Source organism: Pan paniscus, chromosome 13 (assembly GCF_029289425.2).
Source record: "Pan paniscus chromosome 13, NHGRI_mPanPan1-v2.0_pri, whole genome shotgun sequence".
NCBI classification, from domain to species: domain Eukaryota; kingdom Metazoa; phylum Chordata; class Mammalia; order Primates; family Hominidae; genus Pan; species Pan paniscus.
The window spans coordinates 70,447,745-70,462,118 of record NC_073262.2 but is presented as its reverse complement, the minus strand read 5'-3'; the positions used below and the strand labels follow the sequence as shown (position 1 = coordinate 70,462,118).

Below are 14,374 nucleotides of genomic sequence, written 5' to 3'. Positions count from 1 at the left end.
AATACTGGTCATCACCTGATCCCTTACACTCACCCCATTCCTGACAGGGTGTCTTCTAATCAGTTCTTGAGTTTCTTCAAGGGTTTAAGCCTCAGAGACCTCCTCAGGGGCATAGGGAGCACCAGGCTGCTATGCTAATGTGCAGGGAATTGAGTCTAGCCCACCATCTCCTGTTGCCTCCTCTTTCTCAGCTCTGGTTCAGTTGCTTGGGGAGCTGTCCCAAGAGAGATCAGGGACCAAATGACACTGGTCCCTGTCCTTCCTGTCAACTCCTCTTCCTTAGGCTCTGGAGGCTTGAGGGGAAACCTGGCCAGGTTGAGGCTGGAGAGGATCAAGCCATGAGCCCTGGAGGGTGGAGTGGTAGAGACGACTGAGCGCAAGACCGGGAGTCAAGTGACCTGACCCATTCCCTGCCGTGTGACCTAGGCTCACCCCACATCACTTTAGGAAATGTAGGCAAGATGTAGAAACCAAATGCAGAGGTGAGGGTCTGCTACTCTGCTCAGCTGAAGAATGTCAAGGAAAGCCCATCTTGAGGGAAATTGTATGGCACCAATCTCTACTCTGAATAAAAAGAAATGATGCTGAAATTAAGGCCTTAGCTTATCGGACTGAAAGAGAAGGAATCAGAGGGAAAACATTTGTAACATTTGCTCTGAATTTGTCATGGTCTAAGATCTTTATCAGTATTTAATTTAAAAGGAAAAATAAAACCACCTGGCAACCTCACAGTGGATATTGAATTACAAGCTGGATAAGTTGTTAAACACCTATGCAAGGCTACAGAGATAGAAGAGTGGAGCCAAGGGCTGTGGCACAGACTCCCTGCCCAAGCCCGAGACAAAGTCAGAGGGGCAGATGCACAATCACAGTGTCTCTCATTTCTACAGGAGCTGGAGTCAAGAGTGGTGTGCTTTCTGAACAACTGCCCTGGGTGGGTCAGAGAAAAGGGATCGATCCCTATCTCAGAAGTGAAAATGAAAAAGGTGCTCTAAGGGGAAAAATTATTTATGGTGTACTCTGAGTCTGACAACGTGGAAGTAGTAAGAGAATTGTCTTCTATTGGTAGCCTTTTTATATATGTATATATAATTTATATATATATAATTTATATATAACACACACACACACACACACACACACACACACACACACACACCCTGCATATATCTTATTGGTTCTTTCTCTCTGGAGAGCCCTGACTAACATTGTCTCCTTTGCTAACAAGTTCCTCAAGGCAAGGTCCTAGGCCTTCTTTTCTTCTCACTCTAAGTTTTGCTTGTTTTCTTTTTTCTGAGACGGAGTCTTGCTCTGTTGCCCAGGCTGGAGTGCAATGGCGCGATCTCGGCTCACTGCAAGCTTCGCCTCCCGGGTTCACGCCATTCTCCTGCCTCAGCCTCCTGAGCAGCTGGACTACAGGTGCCCGCCACCACACCCAGCTAATTTTTTGTATTTGTAGTAGAGACGGGGTTTCATCATGTTAGCCAGGATGGTCTCGATCTCCTGACCTGGTGATCTGCCCGCCTCGGCCTCCCAAAGTGCTGGGATTACAGGCAGTTTTGCTGGTTTTCTATGCAATTTTTTTTCTGCCCATGACCTCAGTTGCCATCTGCATGTGAATAACTCTTAAGTTTATATTCTAGCTCAGAGATCTCTCTCTATGGATCTCCAGACCCATGCATCTAATTGTGTACTTGGATATCTGAAGGGCATCTGAATGCAACATATGCAAAGGTAAATTCATGATCCTGCAACCCTGATCTTCTTTCATGGTTCCCCACTTCTGTGAAATGTACCTCTCTGTATCAGAAAGACCTGGAGCCATTCTTAACAGCTCTGGCTCAGCTGCTTGGGGACCTGTCCCAAGAGAGATCAGGGACCAAATGACACTGGTCCCTGTCCTTCCTGTCAACTCCTCTTCCTTAGGCTCTGGAGGCTTGAGGGGAAACCTGGCCAGGTTGAGGCTGGAGAGGATCAAGCCATGAGCCCTGGAGGGTGGAGTGGTAGAGAGGACCGAGAGCAAGACCGGGAGTCAAGTCCCGGTTTCCCCTCTTAACTCTGTACCTAATCCATCACCACATCCTGCCAATGTCACTTCAGAAATTTCTCTTATATCTCTACTTCTCTCAAGCTCCACTACCACCACTCAAGCTATGGGTATCTCTTATCTTGACTCCTATATTAACTTCTCAAGTTGCAAGTTGCAAGTAGCTGCCTATTCTCAGTCTGTCCTCTAATTCTCTTTCTTTACACTCCAGCTATAGTGATCTTTCTAAAAACTAAGTCTGATCCTATCATTCTGTGCCATTACGTGTTGGAAATCATACCATGATTGGTTCCCAAGGCTCTACATGGTCTTATCCTGCTGCAGTTTTCCCCTTGCTTTCTAGACTCCAGCTAAACTAGCTTTTTCTTTTAATTCCTGAAAATGAAGTCCCCATCATGGGTTCTTTGAATATACTGTTTTTACTCTAGTTTTAAGAATTTGGAATATTCTTCCCAACTTCTCAGCTATCATATCAGGAGTCATTTCCAGAGGAAACTGTTGTGTTCCACACACCCCTTCCTCAGCCTACTCAGATTCCTTTATTACACAATCTCATAGTATTTCTCTAAATCAAAGCAAATAATAATAGCTAAGAATTATCACGTGCTTGCCAAGTTCAAGTGTCAAGCACACTGCTAAATATTTTATAATTGTTATATCTAAATATCTAATTTAAAATTAGAGAAATAGCCAGTATTATCATTCTTATTTTCCAAGAGAGGAACCAGAGAACCTGGGTGATATGCTGACAGCATATTCAGCAGTGTGATGAGTTTAGTGGGTATTTGGTTCCCCCACTGGCCTGTGTACTTGGAATGAGCTGAGGCCACTGTTCATGGATCAGCACTGTTAGAGGACTGCCTGGCATGTAGAATGTGTTCCATATGTACTTGTTGATTGAAATAATGAATATTCAAATGAGAAATGAACCAGGGCACATTTTAACATGAAAACTAACTGGGTTTCCTTTTGTTCTCTATACCAAATTAGTCACCTATGAGATTGTTTACAAAATTCTAGACAGCTGCTTGCAAATGAGAAAATGGCATTCCTAATATTGGAGATGCTTTAGAGTAGCCTCCACTTTTCATTTTAATGACCATCTGCTCCATTTCCAAATGAGGCACCAACTCAGTTTAATTTTACACACAGTTAAGAATGATTTTTTTTTTAGTTCCAGTCCTTTTGGGGCTTCTATAAGCACACACACTCAAGCACACACTTAGAAAGATGCATACTCTCTGTTAGGTCCACACCAGCAGCTGTAACAAATAAGCCCTAAACTTCTAAGCCTTAACACAATAGGTGGTTATTTCTTGTGTAACAACCTAGCTTTGCTGCTTGGCCAGAAAGCTTTTCACCTGGTGATTTGGGAACCCAGGCTTTCTTCACCCCATGGGGCCCCCACCTGGGGGGGGTCTCAGAGTTCCTTTACTGATGACAGCAAGGCAAAAAACATAGAGGAGGCATACCTCCTTCCTCAAAACCCTGGCTTCCAAATGAAGCATGTCACTTCTACTCATTTTGCATTGCTAGAAATTTATTATGTGGCCATGCCCAACTCTAAGGAAGGCTAGGAAATGCAGTCTATCTACATGTCCAGGAAGAAAAAAGAGAAAACACATTTGATTGAATCATCAGCATTCTCTGTCCCACCCTTGTCCTCACAGTACAATGCAGAGAGATGCTGTAAGATTAGTAAAAAGTGCCCTCGGGTAAGGGAAGAAGGAGCTTAATTTTCACTGTGGACATCTGAAAAGGCATGTGGAGGAGTGAATTTTGAGTGGGGCTTGAAGAATAAGCAAGTCCTTGATAGGAAGAGATGGCAACAGGCATAACTGAGATGAAAACCGGTGCCAAGAGAGAGGAGGTCTGAAGCCAGGTGGGAGTGAGAAGGCGAAAAGAAATGTATGCCTGTGCCTTGGTCTGTGTGTAGGCAACTCAGAGTCAAGTGTAAACGTTATTTTAATAATCTCTTTGTCTTGGTTTTCCTGTGCTCCTTCTTTAAGTAATTAAATAACAGAATTCCACCCTCAACCATGAGTATCTTGGTCCCTAATGTGAAGATATGAAATAATTAGAGGGTGCGCTGTGTAAGAATTTTAATGTCATGGAAACTTCTACTTTCAAGACTGTGTTAATTACACAGGATGAGGCGGAACAAAGGGAAGATGCACAATTAGCAGAGTACAGCCTATTATAACCAGCTCTGTTTAGAGCCTCTTCTGAACCTGAATATGTAATAAATCAATATGTAGTAGTGACCTAGCATTTATTTTTTTATAGAACTCTTAAATTTTGGTAATGCAGGATTTTTGGAATGTGAGATTTGGCCATTTTGGATTTGACTATGGGGATGGTACAGGAGACTTTGACATTCTAGTCTACATAATAAAGAGGAAAAAGCAGGGTCTTTAGAGGGAGAAGACCTCTTCCTTGGTCTGCCACTCACTGGCTGAGTGATCATAACTTCTCTGAGCTGCTTCCTCCACTGTGTGGGGATAGGGGAACAGTAATGCATATGAAAGCACCTAGCGCTAAGCCTAGACTATATTAAGGATATAATTTTAATTTTAGATCCATTTCCTTTCCCCTTCCCAACTTTCCTTTTCTTTAGTGAGATTTCACAGATCCATTTCCTTTCCCCTTCCCAACTTTCCTTTTCTTTAGTGAGAGTTCACTCATCTCAAATAAAAATCCTTAAGACTTTAAGAACTGTACAAGAATGACTGTAATAACCGACAGGTGTACTTCCTGTAAAGCTACCAAACTACAATAAAGGCAGTTATAATATCAGTGGCTCTATCTGAGCAGTGTCAAGGATAAAAAAATACCTTCCTAGGCTGGGTGCAGTGGCTTACGCCTGTAATCTCAGCACTTTGGGAGGATGAGGCGGGTGGATCACCTGAGGTCAAGAGTTCGAGACCAGCCTGGCCAACATGGTGAAACCCTGTCTTTACTAAAAATATAAAAATTAGCCAGGCATGGTGGCACATGCCTGTAATTCCAGCTACTTGGGAGGCTGAGGCAGGAGAATCACTTGAACCCGGGAGGCAGAGGTTGCAGTGAGCAGAGATCACGCCATTGTACTCCAGCCTGGGACACGAGTGAAACTCCGTCTCAAAAAAAAAAAAAAAAAGTACCTTCCTTGTCAGTCAAAACTCATGAGGGCTGACTCAGCTCTTCTTTTCTTCCAAAGAAGATAAATTGGATATCATGCAATTTGCTTTCTGCTCGGGGGTTTTGTTTTGTTTGCAAACAAGATCTTAAGTGCAAAAGACTTAAACATTCAAGGGCCTATGATGAGTCCCATAAAAGTTGGGCTTTTCACTAGCTTCTGTTGCCAGAATATTAGAAATTGATATGAAAAACTGAGAGCTTAAAAACTGCACAGTATTACATATGATTCAATTGCAAAGTGCTGTGAACTGCCCATCCCAAGCCTCAGCTATGAATGGCCTATACACCCAAGTGCATCTCAGTATTGACTGAAAGGATAGAGGCTCTTAGCTCTTGGGAAGGCATTAGGATTGCATTATCATATCAATAGCCCACATGCAAAGTTCTTGATAAAAACTATCATAATCTAGAGGCAGAGATAAAATATGAGAGTTTGATTTGTGTAAACAAATCAAAAGCATTTAGAGTCAAGCTACTTAATCTGTCTTAAAGCATTGCCAGGAATATAAACATCAGAACAGCCTGAAGCAGGCAGCCTGTAGTAGAAGAAGAACTCTAATTTGCTACTTTTTCTTGCTTTGCTGTAATCCAGCCATAATGGCTATCTTTCAATTTTACAAACCAGCGAAGCTTAACGCTTTTTGTCTTAAAGCCCCTAATAATAATAGTCAGGATAGTCTCAGTTACGCTGCACTAACAAATAGCTTCCATATTTTAGTGGCTTAAGACAATTAAAGTTTGTTGTTTGCTCAGGTTACAGGTCCATTTTGGGTCCATGGGTTGGGGGGACGGAGGGGGGCACTCTGTTCTTTGCAGTCACACAGGCTCCAGGCTGAAGGAGAAAACCACACCTTGAGCCACATCACCAGTCAGAATGCCACAGGGGAAGGGAGCCAGGGAGTCCTGCAACAGCAATTAAATGCTCCAGCATGGAAGTGCCATAGATCCTTTCTACTCACAACTCACTGGTCATCCCACATCCCATGGCCCCAAGTTACCTGGTCCTTTCATGTGCCCAGAAGGGAAGGGAAGCAGGGAGAGCTCTCTTGACTCTCAGACCTCCCCTAACCACCCTTTCTAAAGCAGGTTCCACCTCTTCACTACCTGAGCACCCTGTTTGTTTTCTTCATAGTGCTTATTGCAATTTGTAATTGTATTATTTATTTATCTTCTGTTTTGTTTTCAGTCTGTTTCCTCCATTGGACGCTAAGATCCCTAAGAGGAAGTATTATTTATACCAGCAGGCTGATTCCATAAAGCTGTTCTCAAAAGTACCCAATCGGCTTCATATATTTAAAATACTCAGTATATTTGTCTTGAACTTGGAGAATCCTTATGAGTATAATCTCATGTCTCTTAGTCTGTGTCCACCCGTTTAGGCTGTGTACTGACCCTGCTCCACTGCTCCTCATCAGAGGGTCCTCTTGCTACTCACTGTCAGGGGCTGAAACAAACTGCACATTCCTTCCAATGCTGTCAGTAAGCGGAGGGAGAAAACTATCAACTGAAACCTTACAGAAATCTCCAAAGGCTGTGAAAACCAACATATCCAGTGCAAATTACTATGAATTTTGTAAATAAGAACCAGGAGAGAGGCATTTGGTGAATTGGAGTTTTGTTGAACTTGCTTTTGGAAAAATAGCTCACAGGGAATTGGCTCAGAGCTACCTGCCACCTTCCACTAACAATTGTATTTCAGGGTCCGATTCTGCTTGGCATTTTGAAGACACTCTGAAATAACTGTCAATTTCACGGACAAGGAAACTGTAGTTTAGAAAGGTTAAGTAAGTGGCCCAAAGTCACAGAGGCTATGATGGGAAAGATAGGAGTGTCATCCAGGTGACCTCTTGCCAGCATGGCGCTTCTTTCCCTGAATCACAGTCCGGATAGGCTGCAATCATTTTTATTTATTTAATGTGCCATTTAGTGTATAAAGGAATATTCTAAGTATTTATCTTGCTTTTTATCACTTTAAATAAAAACACTTTAACAATTATTCACTATTTTAGAGACTTTTAATAACTGTACCATCATTTTCTATGCAAAATCCTATTATTTTCAACTGAAGTAAGAAATGATTGAAGCACAATTGCCTGTGGGATGAGTTTACTTCAGCAAAGAAGTTTCAAGAATCAATTAGTGATGGCCTTGGAGAAATGGGTTTTAAATAGGAATTGTCTTAGGTCATCTAAAGCATATCTTTAGTTACCTAATAGTTTATCTTAAAAGAGGTCACCACTAAAATGTTTCATAGACACTTGTAAGTATGAATTTTTTAAAAAGACACTTTTTTTTAAGCTATGAGTTTTTTTCTCCTATATCTTTCAGAATAAAGGCTTTTTCCTGCACGTCCTACACATGTATCCTGGAACTTAAAATAAAATTAAAAATTTTAAAAAAGAAACAAGGCTTTTATGGCAAGGATATTTTGCATACTATAGCAGGTAAACATTAATAAAGAAAAAAACCTAGACTTTTCTCTCTGCTCATTAGTCCTTAGACGCTGATTTCTGATTTTGTAGAGTTGCTGTTATTTTTCGACGCTGGGCTGCATAACTGAGAAATGTGTTTCTCGCCTACCTGGTTTCTCGCCTACCTGTTGGCTCCAGCGTGCTGTGTTTTCCTTCTTCTTACTACAAGTTCAGGAAATCAAGCATGGTCTCCATCTGTGTGAGGAGGAGATTCAAGGTGCCCGTGCCAGGAGCAAGCTGCGTAGCCCTAAGTGGACACCAAGAAGAGAGAAAAATTTAGAAATAACGGAAATGAATTGGGTTCAGAGAAATGAAAACAGAACTGCCACTTTAAAAAAATATTTCTATTTAAGGACAATACAATACAAAGAAAGAATGGCATGTGGGTAGGCGTTGAATAGAGGTGGACTGAATGAAAAAAGAATGAAGAAATTAACCTCATTTAGGGTTTCAACTGGTACTAGGATTACAAACTCAGATGCCTTCAAGCCCATGCAGGTGGTATCAATGAGCCAGCAGACTGGGTGTGAGATAATAAGGAATGGTTGGTACTGTGATGAGCTACTGAGCCCATGCCCCATCTGAAGGGGCAGCTACTGCTCAGGTCTAGTTGATGATTTTGACTGATGCCACAAAGATAAACAGGCCCAATGATGTCACAACGTCTAATTTTTAGGGAAAAACAGAAATATAGATTTTTAAATGTGAAATATTTTGAGTTTTGTACTTTAGGATCTAATTTTAAAAATAAAACAAAACTGCACAGGTCAGACAAGGCTAAAACCAAAGTCCATGTGAGGGGTCAGGATTGGCACATGGATGGCCAGCTTTTACCTAAGGTCTTCTGCAACATCTTAACTTTCCAAGTGATAAAAAAGGTCCAGAGGGCTGAAGCTGCCTTTGGGCAAAGACATTTGGTTCATTCACGGCACAGCTGGGATTTTAGGCATGCGCACCTTCCCTTTCACTTAAGACCTTTTAGTGTCACTTATGACCACTCTGCCACTGGCTGAATCTGATCCAGACCTGTTTAAATAACAGGATGGAAGCCAACTAGACCTGCCTCCTATTGATCAGATTCTTGGGTCTCAAGCTATATGTATACAAAGCTTCATAATAAAAGGTGGAATGTTCTATTCTAACTGTTCATGTATATCATAGAGTAAGTTCTGGGTAATGCTGAGTGACTGAAATGTGATGGGTCCTCATATGAAATAAAACTCTTATTAAAGGCATTTGTTTGGGATGGTGTTTAAGCAGTGTGGCCCCATGTGAACAATATGGACAGAGGCACAAGTGGGTTCCAGTGGATCCATTTGCTGGTTCCAGTTTCTGTTAAAAGACTCTCTGTTTCTATGATAATCACTGTTGTGTGATGGGTAAGTGTATGGGTTGGGTTTAGAGACTGACTCAGCCACTGATGATACTTAACCTTTCTAGGTCCCATGTGCAAAATCATGATAACGGTACCTGAATCCTAGAGTTGTCATGAGGTTCAAATAAATGAATACATAGAAAGTGCTTAGGATGGTGCTTGCATAGGTAGTCATCAACGTTAGCTAGTATTTGTAACAACTACCAACATTTACTGAATGCCTACACCAAGTTACTTATACGTATTATCTGTCATCATCTCCACAATCCTCTTAGTTTTGTATTATTACCTTCATTTTAATAATGAGAAAACATGACTGAGGGAGAGCAAGTCTATTGTTCAATGTCATCCTGGGATTAGTGGAGCCAGTGTTTGAACTTAGATCTACTCAGCCTAGACAGCTGCTTAACCTACCTCTCCAGTGCCTTGTCATTTGTTCAATTGAAGACAAATTTCAGAACTTTAAAGGAGAGCACGTCTATTTGGCCAAACACCAACTGCTTATCAAGTCAAACACCAACTGCTTATCAAGTCAAATACCAAAGCAAAAGAGTCCCAGAAACAATCAAAAGTATTGCAACACGTGGGAATCCTTTGCCTTATGTAAAAAATGTCTTATTCTAATAATGGGAGTGTACCATGTAAGTAAGCATAAGACAGGAGAGCATGTAGTCAGTTTTTAGTCTGCATGAACCCTCATTCTGCTCTTTAAAGTGCTATATCTCTTACTTACTAGATTATTTGCTTAATACTGATAAAATAATGGAGGTAGCTTTTAAGAATTTAAACACGTACTGAATGTTGACATTGGAAAAATAGCACCTGAAAGATTTTACTCTACGATATTTTTAAAACATTTCCTTGCTTTTGTAGAATTTACTATGGAAAGAGTGGAAAAAACCATAAACATTATTGAAATATATGAAGCCTTAATATGAAGCATCTTCTATAAAATATTATTGAACGAAGAAAAGGGAAGCAAGGAATGAAAGAAATGAGAAGTTACTGAACACTGTCGTGAGACAGACGCTATCCTAGGTATTATTATAGTCATCATAGCATTCACTGAGTGAAAAATAACCAAACCAGGGCCAAAAAAAAAGGTGTGGAAAATGTGTAAATAGCTAAGTCATTTTTCCATGGGCAGATGCAGGTTTAAAACTTAAATCTTACTTAGATGTAACTTTTATCTTGAATATCCATTCTGTTTTGTTTTGGGATTTTTGTTTTCACACATTAAAAAATAATTTTAGCAAAGCAGAGGCAGGAAAGGAGGGTGTCCTTTTAATCAAAATACTTAATTGCCATCAATGCAGGAAAATATTAACTAGAAAACATATACATGCAAATTTTCTCTGCTTTAGAATGAACTGAACATTATCCTAAGAGATAATGACATCTATTCACAGGAATAATATAGAAAGTGGGAACGTATTGTACAAGAAAAGATGAAAAATATAAGCTACTTTCTTTAGTCTGATTTCTAAAGTGTAATTTTAGTACTTAAGTTAGAGGCACTGCAACTTTCCAGAATATAAAATGCATCTACATTCAAATGTTGGTTTCAGAATACAAAATAATATTTCAAAGTCAAGTAGAAATGAATTTGTTCATTATCTACTCTTTTGGATAATTGCCATTATTGCTATTTCTCCTTGGGCAGATAATTGAAAATTGACTATAGAAATTGTTGTGTTTTTCTGGGGAAATAGCTTAGACTCAACATTTGTCACCCACATTTTAATCTAGTTTACAATTTTACCAGGTCTAAAAATTATAGCTATTCTAGCACATTATTCCATTACATTTCATTAATATCACCCCTTCTTTTTCGCTTCATGTGGCAAAAAGGAATTTTGCCGGTGCTGTTTATGGCTGAGAAATCCATTCTTTCTGTATACCGACTTATGAGTGCTAGCTATGGGAGAATTTAGTGACATAATAGGATAAACAAGACAGTAATAATATTTGGACATGAGATTTAGTCTTCCCAGTTTTGCTACAGCCCTCTGTGGCAACAAAGGACTTTGTACTGTGGATCTCTAACGTCAGCATCTGGCTACATTTGATCCTGGTTTGTGTGTGGTCTGTTTGAGATAAAGGACTTAAATAAAGACCAACAGAACAAAACACAAAGCGCCACTGAGTTGCCCATTTATTAACTTATCAAGGTAAATTCTATGACTCATTAGGGAACCAGGTGGAGGCCATAGTTGATCCAATTAGTTAATGAATTTAGGAGAGAGAACAGAGGACTTTCGCTCTCTATTTTTCAATGATCATGAACTTAACTTTCAATTTCTCTTCACTGTAGGTGGGGTCGCTTTGGGACTCTGAGATTCTCACGCAGGAAGTTTATTGGAGCATGTTCTTAGGAACAACACCTGTCTCTAATGTGAGAGGAGAAAGAAGAAGGCAAAGGGAGAGTCTGAACCTTGATGCAGTCACAGCACAGACCTGAGCTGACCCTGCAGGGAGCTCTGGGGCTGGGATGGTTCTGCAGAGTCCAGTGGGTGCCAGGCCAGCTTGCATGGGCTTGGGCAGAGCTGGTGGTGCACACTTCTTCCCAACTTCGCATTCAATGACATCATGTTGATATCTTGAAACTGGTGGCACATACGTTTATAACACAAAAATAGGCAATGCTAGAAACCAGGGGTTCTCCCACTTCCCTTGCCTAGAAAGCTGGTTTGCCAGAAAAGCCACAGTGAAGAAAGATTGCTTCCATATCTCTGTGCCCAAATTCATGCAATAAATTCTTCGCTGTTGTTTGTTGTTGTTTTTGAGTTGGAGTCTCACTCTGTCACCCAGGCTGGAGTGCAGTGGCACACTCTCGGCTCACTGCAACCTCCGCCTCCCGCGTCCAAGCAATTCTTCTATCTCAGCCTCCCGAATAGGTGAGACTACAGGTGTGTACCACCAAGCCTGGCTAATTTTTTTTTTTTTTTTTTTTTTTTTTTTTTTTTTTGTAGTAGAGACGGGATTTCACTGTGTTAGCCAGGATGTTCTCGATCTCCTGACCTCCTGATCCGCCTGCCTCAGCCTCCCAAAGTGCTGGGATTACAAGTGTGAGCCACCGCTCCCGGCCCCAGTAAATTCTTAATTGTTAGCAGTGCCACAGTAGAAGGAATTCTATACAATAATCCTAAGTCTTGTATTGTTATAGCTTCTCTAGGCCAAGCCTCCTCTGTTCTACCAAGTATTAATCTAATCTCAGGATTTCTATCCCTGCCATGCTATCAGTGATTTTTCTTACTGCCTTTCTGAAAGAGGCAACTAAGCTCCCATGAAAATGGAACAATGTCTTTAAGATACAACTTAGTGATATGACCTCCAATGCCCAAGTGACAGAGTTATCAAAGAAGTATTTAATAAGTACTAGAACGATCAAACAATATCCTGAATAAAGTACTTAGAAAGAAAAAACAAACCCAGCTGAAATGATTACTGAAATGATTTTGTTTAAATGTATTGCTATGCCTTTACTTGTAAACATGGTCATTCATACTAATGAAGTAGAATAACAATAATTATGGCATGTATTTGTTTAATGAAGTCATAAAATATTTTTGCAGCCAGTTTAGGGTGCAGAAGGTAGGAGAAGATTTTAGATACATTAGCCAAGAATTCAACCAAAGAATTTCAGTTAAAATCACTCCAGCTATTTTAAAAGTTGATTTTAAACTTAGTCCATCCTGAGAAGGATATTGCTGCATGCAACTCAATATCCAATTGCTGTATGCAAATACTATTATCTTTAAGAAACTCAGAGAGCTGGTATGGGAGAGTTCACCATTAGTTTGGGTAGCAGAAATATTTAAGGGTACTATTCTGAACAAAGCTGCATATGTATCAGAGTTCTTTCTTCTTCTGAGCTCTTTATAGAAAAAGGCAACTAAAGGAAGATCCAAGATTTGACAGGCACAGATTATACAGAATTTCTTCTCAGCTTTGCACCTTACATCCTATACCCATATTAACTCCTGGCAATGTAGTAATTGCAAAAACATCAGTTAGTTAGGCAATCAATTTATGAAAAAGAAATAAATAGGCATAAAATGGGGGGGAAGTTGTCCTGATTTTAAATAAGGCTAGAATGTGGAAACTCAATAAGACAAGCATGGATGATTCTGAAATTTAGCGATTAAAAAGTGACTCAGTGTTGACTATATCTATTCTATTGGCTACCACATTTCTATAACAAGCATCAAAGAAGACAGAAAGTGAGGACTCCATCAAATATTCTTCCATGACATGAAATCATTGGGAGCAAACTGTCTTATACATCACAACTCAGCACAGAGTCTATTTCAATATCATCTTCTTAAATGAATTGATGAGATATAGCTAGGGCCACATTTGGATTCTGTAATCAGTTTCTTATTTCCTCTCCTGTTATATTCATTGCTTCATTCAAAAAAACTGTGTTATTTTCTGTACTGTGATATTCTACTAGGGGCTAGGGATACAGAGAATCTTGTGTCTTTCTGAAGACAGATATCATCCAGATAATAAAGTACAGTAATGGAGATAATAAAAAACAGGGACCCTGAACTGTGTGTGTGTGGGGGGGTGGTGGTGGTGGTGTGTGTGTGTGTGTGTGTGTGTATGCATGTATGTCTTGGTGTGTGATTAAATGCATTTTTCTCTTGAATGAGGTATTCAGAGTATTGATAATTAAGAGCAAAGCTTACCTTTTTTGGACTGTAAAATATAAACCCAGTTACTGTTTCTGCTGATCAAACAGGGGATATTGAGAGGATGAAGGAATGTAGCCTGGAGCCCTAAAAATAATCTGGCCTATTTTTCCTGATTTTAAACTGAAATACATCTGAGCCAGTCTTTCAACAATTCAGCAATATTTTTATTTTCCTTTTACATGGAATTCACATGCTAGGTGCTGAGGACTGAAAGAGGAATGGAGAAAACCCAAGTTGTTCTCAAAGTCTTACTAAGCAATAAATTCCAAATATCTGGTATACCATGAGCCTTTTAAAATTTTGATGTAATTTTATAATGCCATTCAGGAATATAAATGTTCTAATTGATACCTACCTATAAAATTTTAGCCTAGATAAATGAGTTGTTTCACAAATAATTTTGGTAGAACATGCATTTACCTTTATAACAAGCAAACAGAACAATGGGATAGATCCTTGTTCATGTCTGGCTGTCAAACTTTTTACATACAGCTTTAGGTCTCTGCCTTTACAAATGGAAGAAACTAGTTCTTAAAATTAAGTCCATTCCAGGGCGTATGTACAAACAAATTTTGGAAAGTTTACATATTGACAGAGTCTA

General features: G+C 39.9%; 1 protein-coding gene across 3 annotated transcripts in view; it reads right to left on the bottom strand.

The window, feature by feature from the left end:
* The window catches only part of B3GALT1 (beta-1,3-galactosyltransferase 1), a 574,453-nt gene that overhangs the window by 47,212 nt on the left and 512,867 nt on the right, over nt 1-14,374 (bottom strand). For 2 of the 3 annotated variants that reach the window (XM_063595434.1, XM_063595433.1), the window contains exon 3: nt 7,824-7,945. The gene's annotated coding sequence lies outside the window, so the exon portion shown is untranslated. Of the gene's footprint in view, nt 1-7,807; nt 7,946-14,374 lie in introns of all 3 variants that reach the window. The other variant, XM_063595435.1, reaches the window with a different exon arrangement.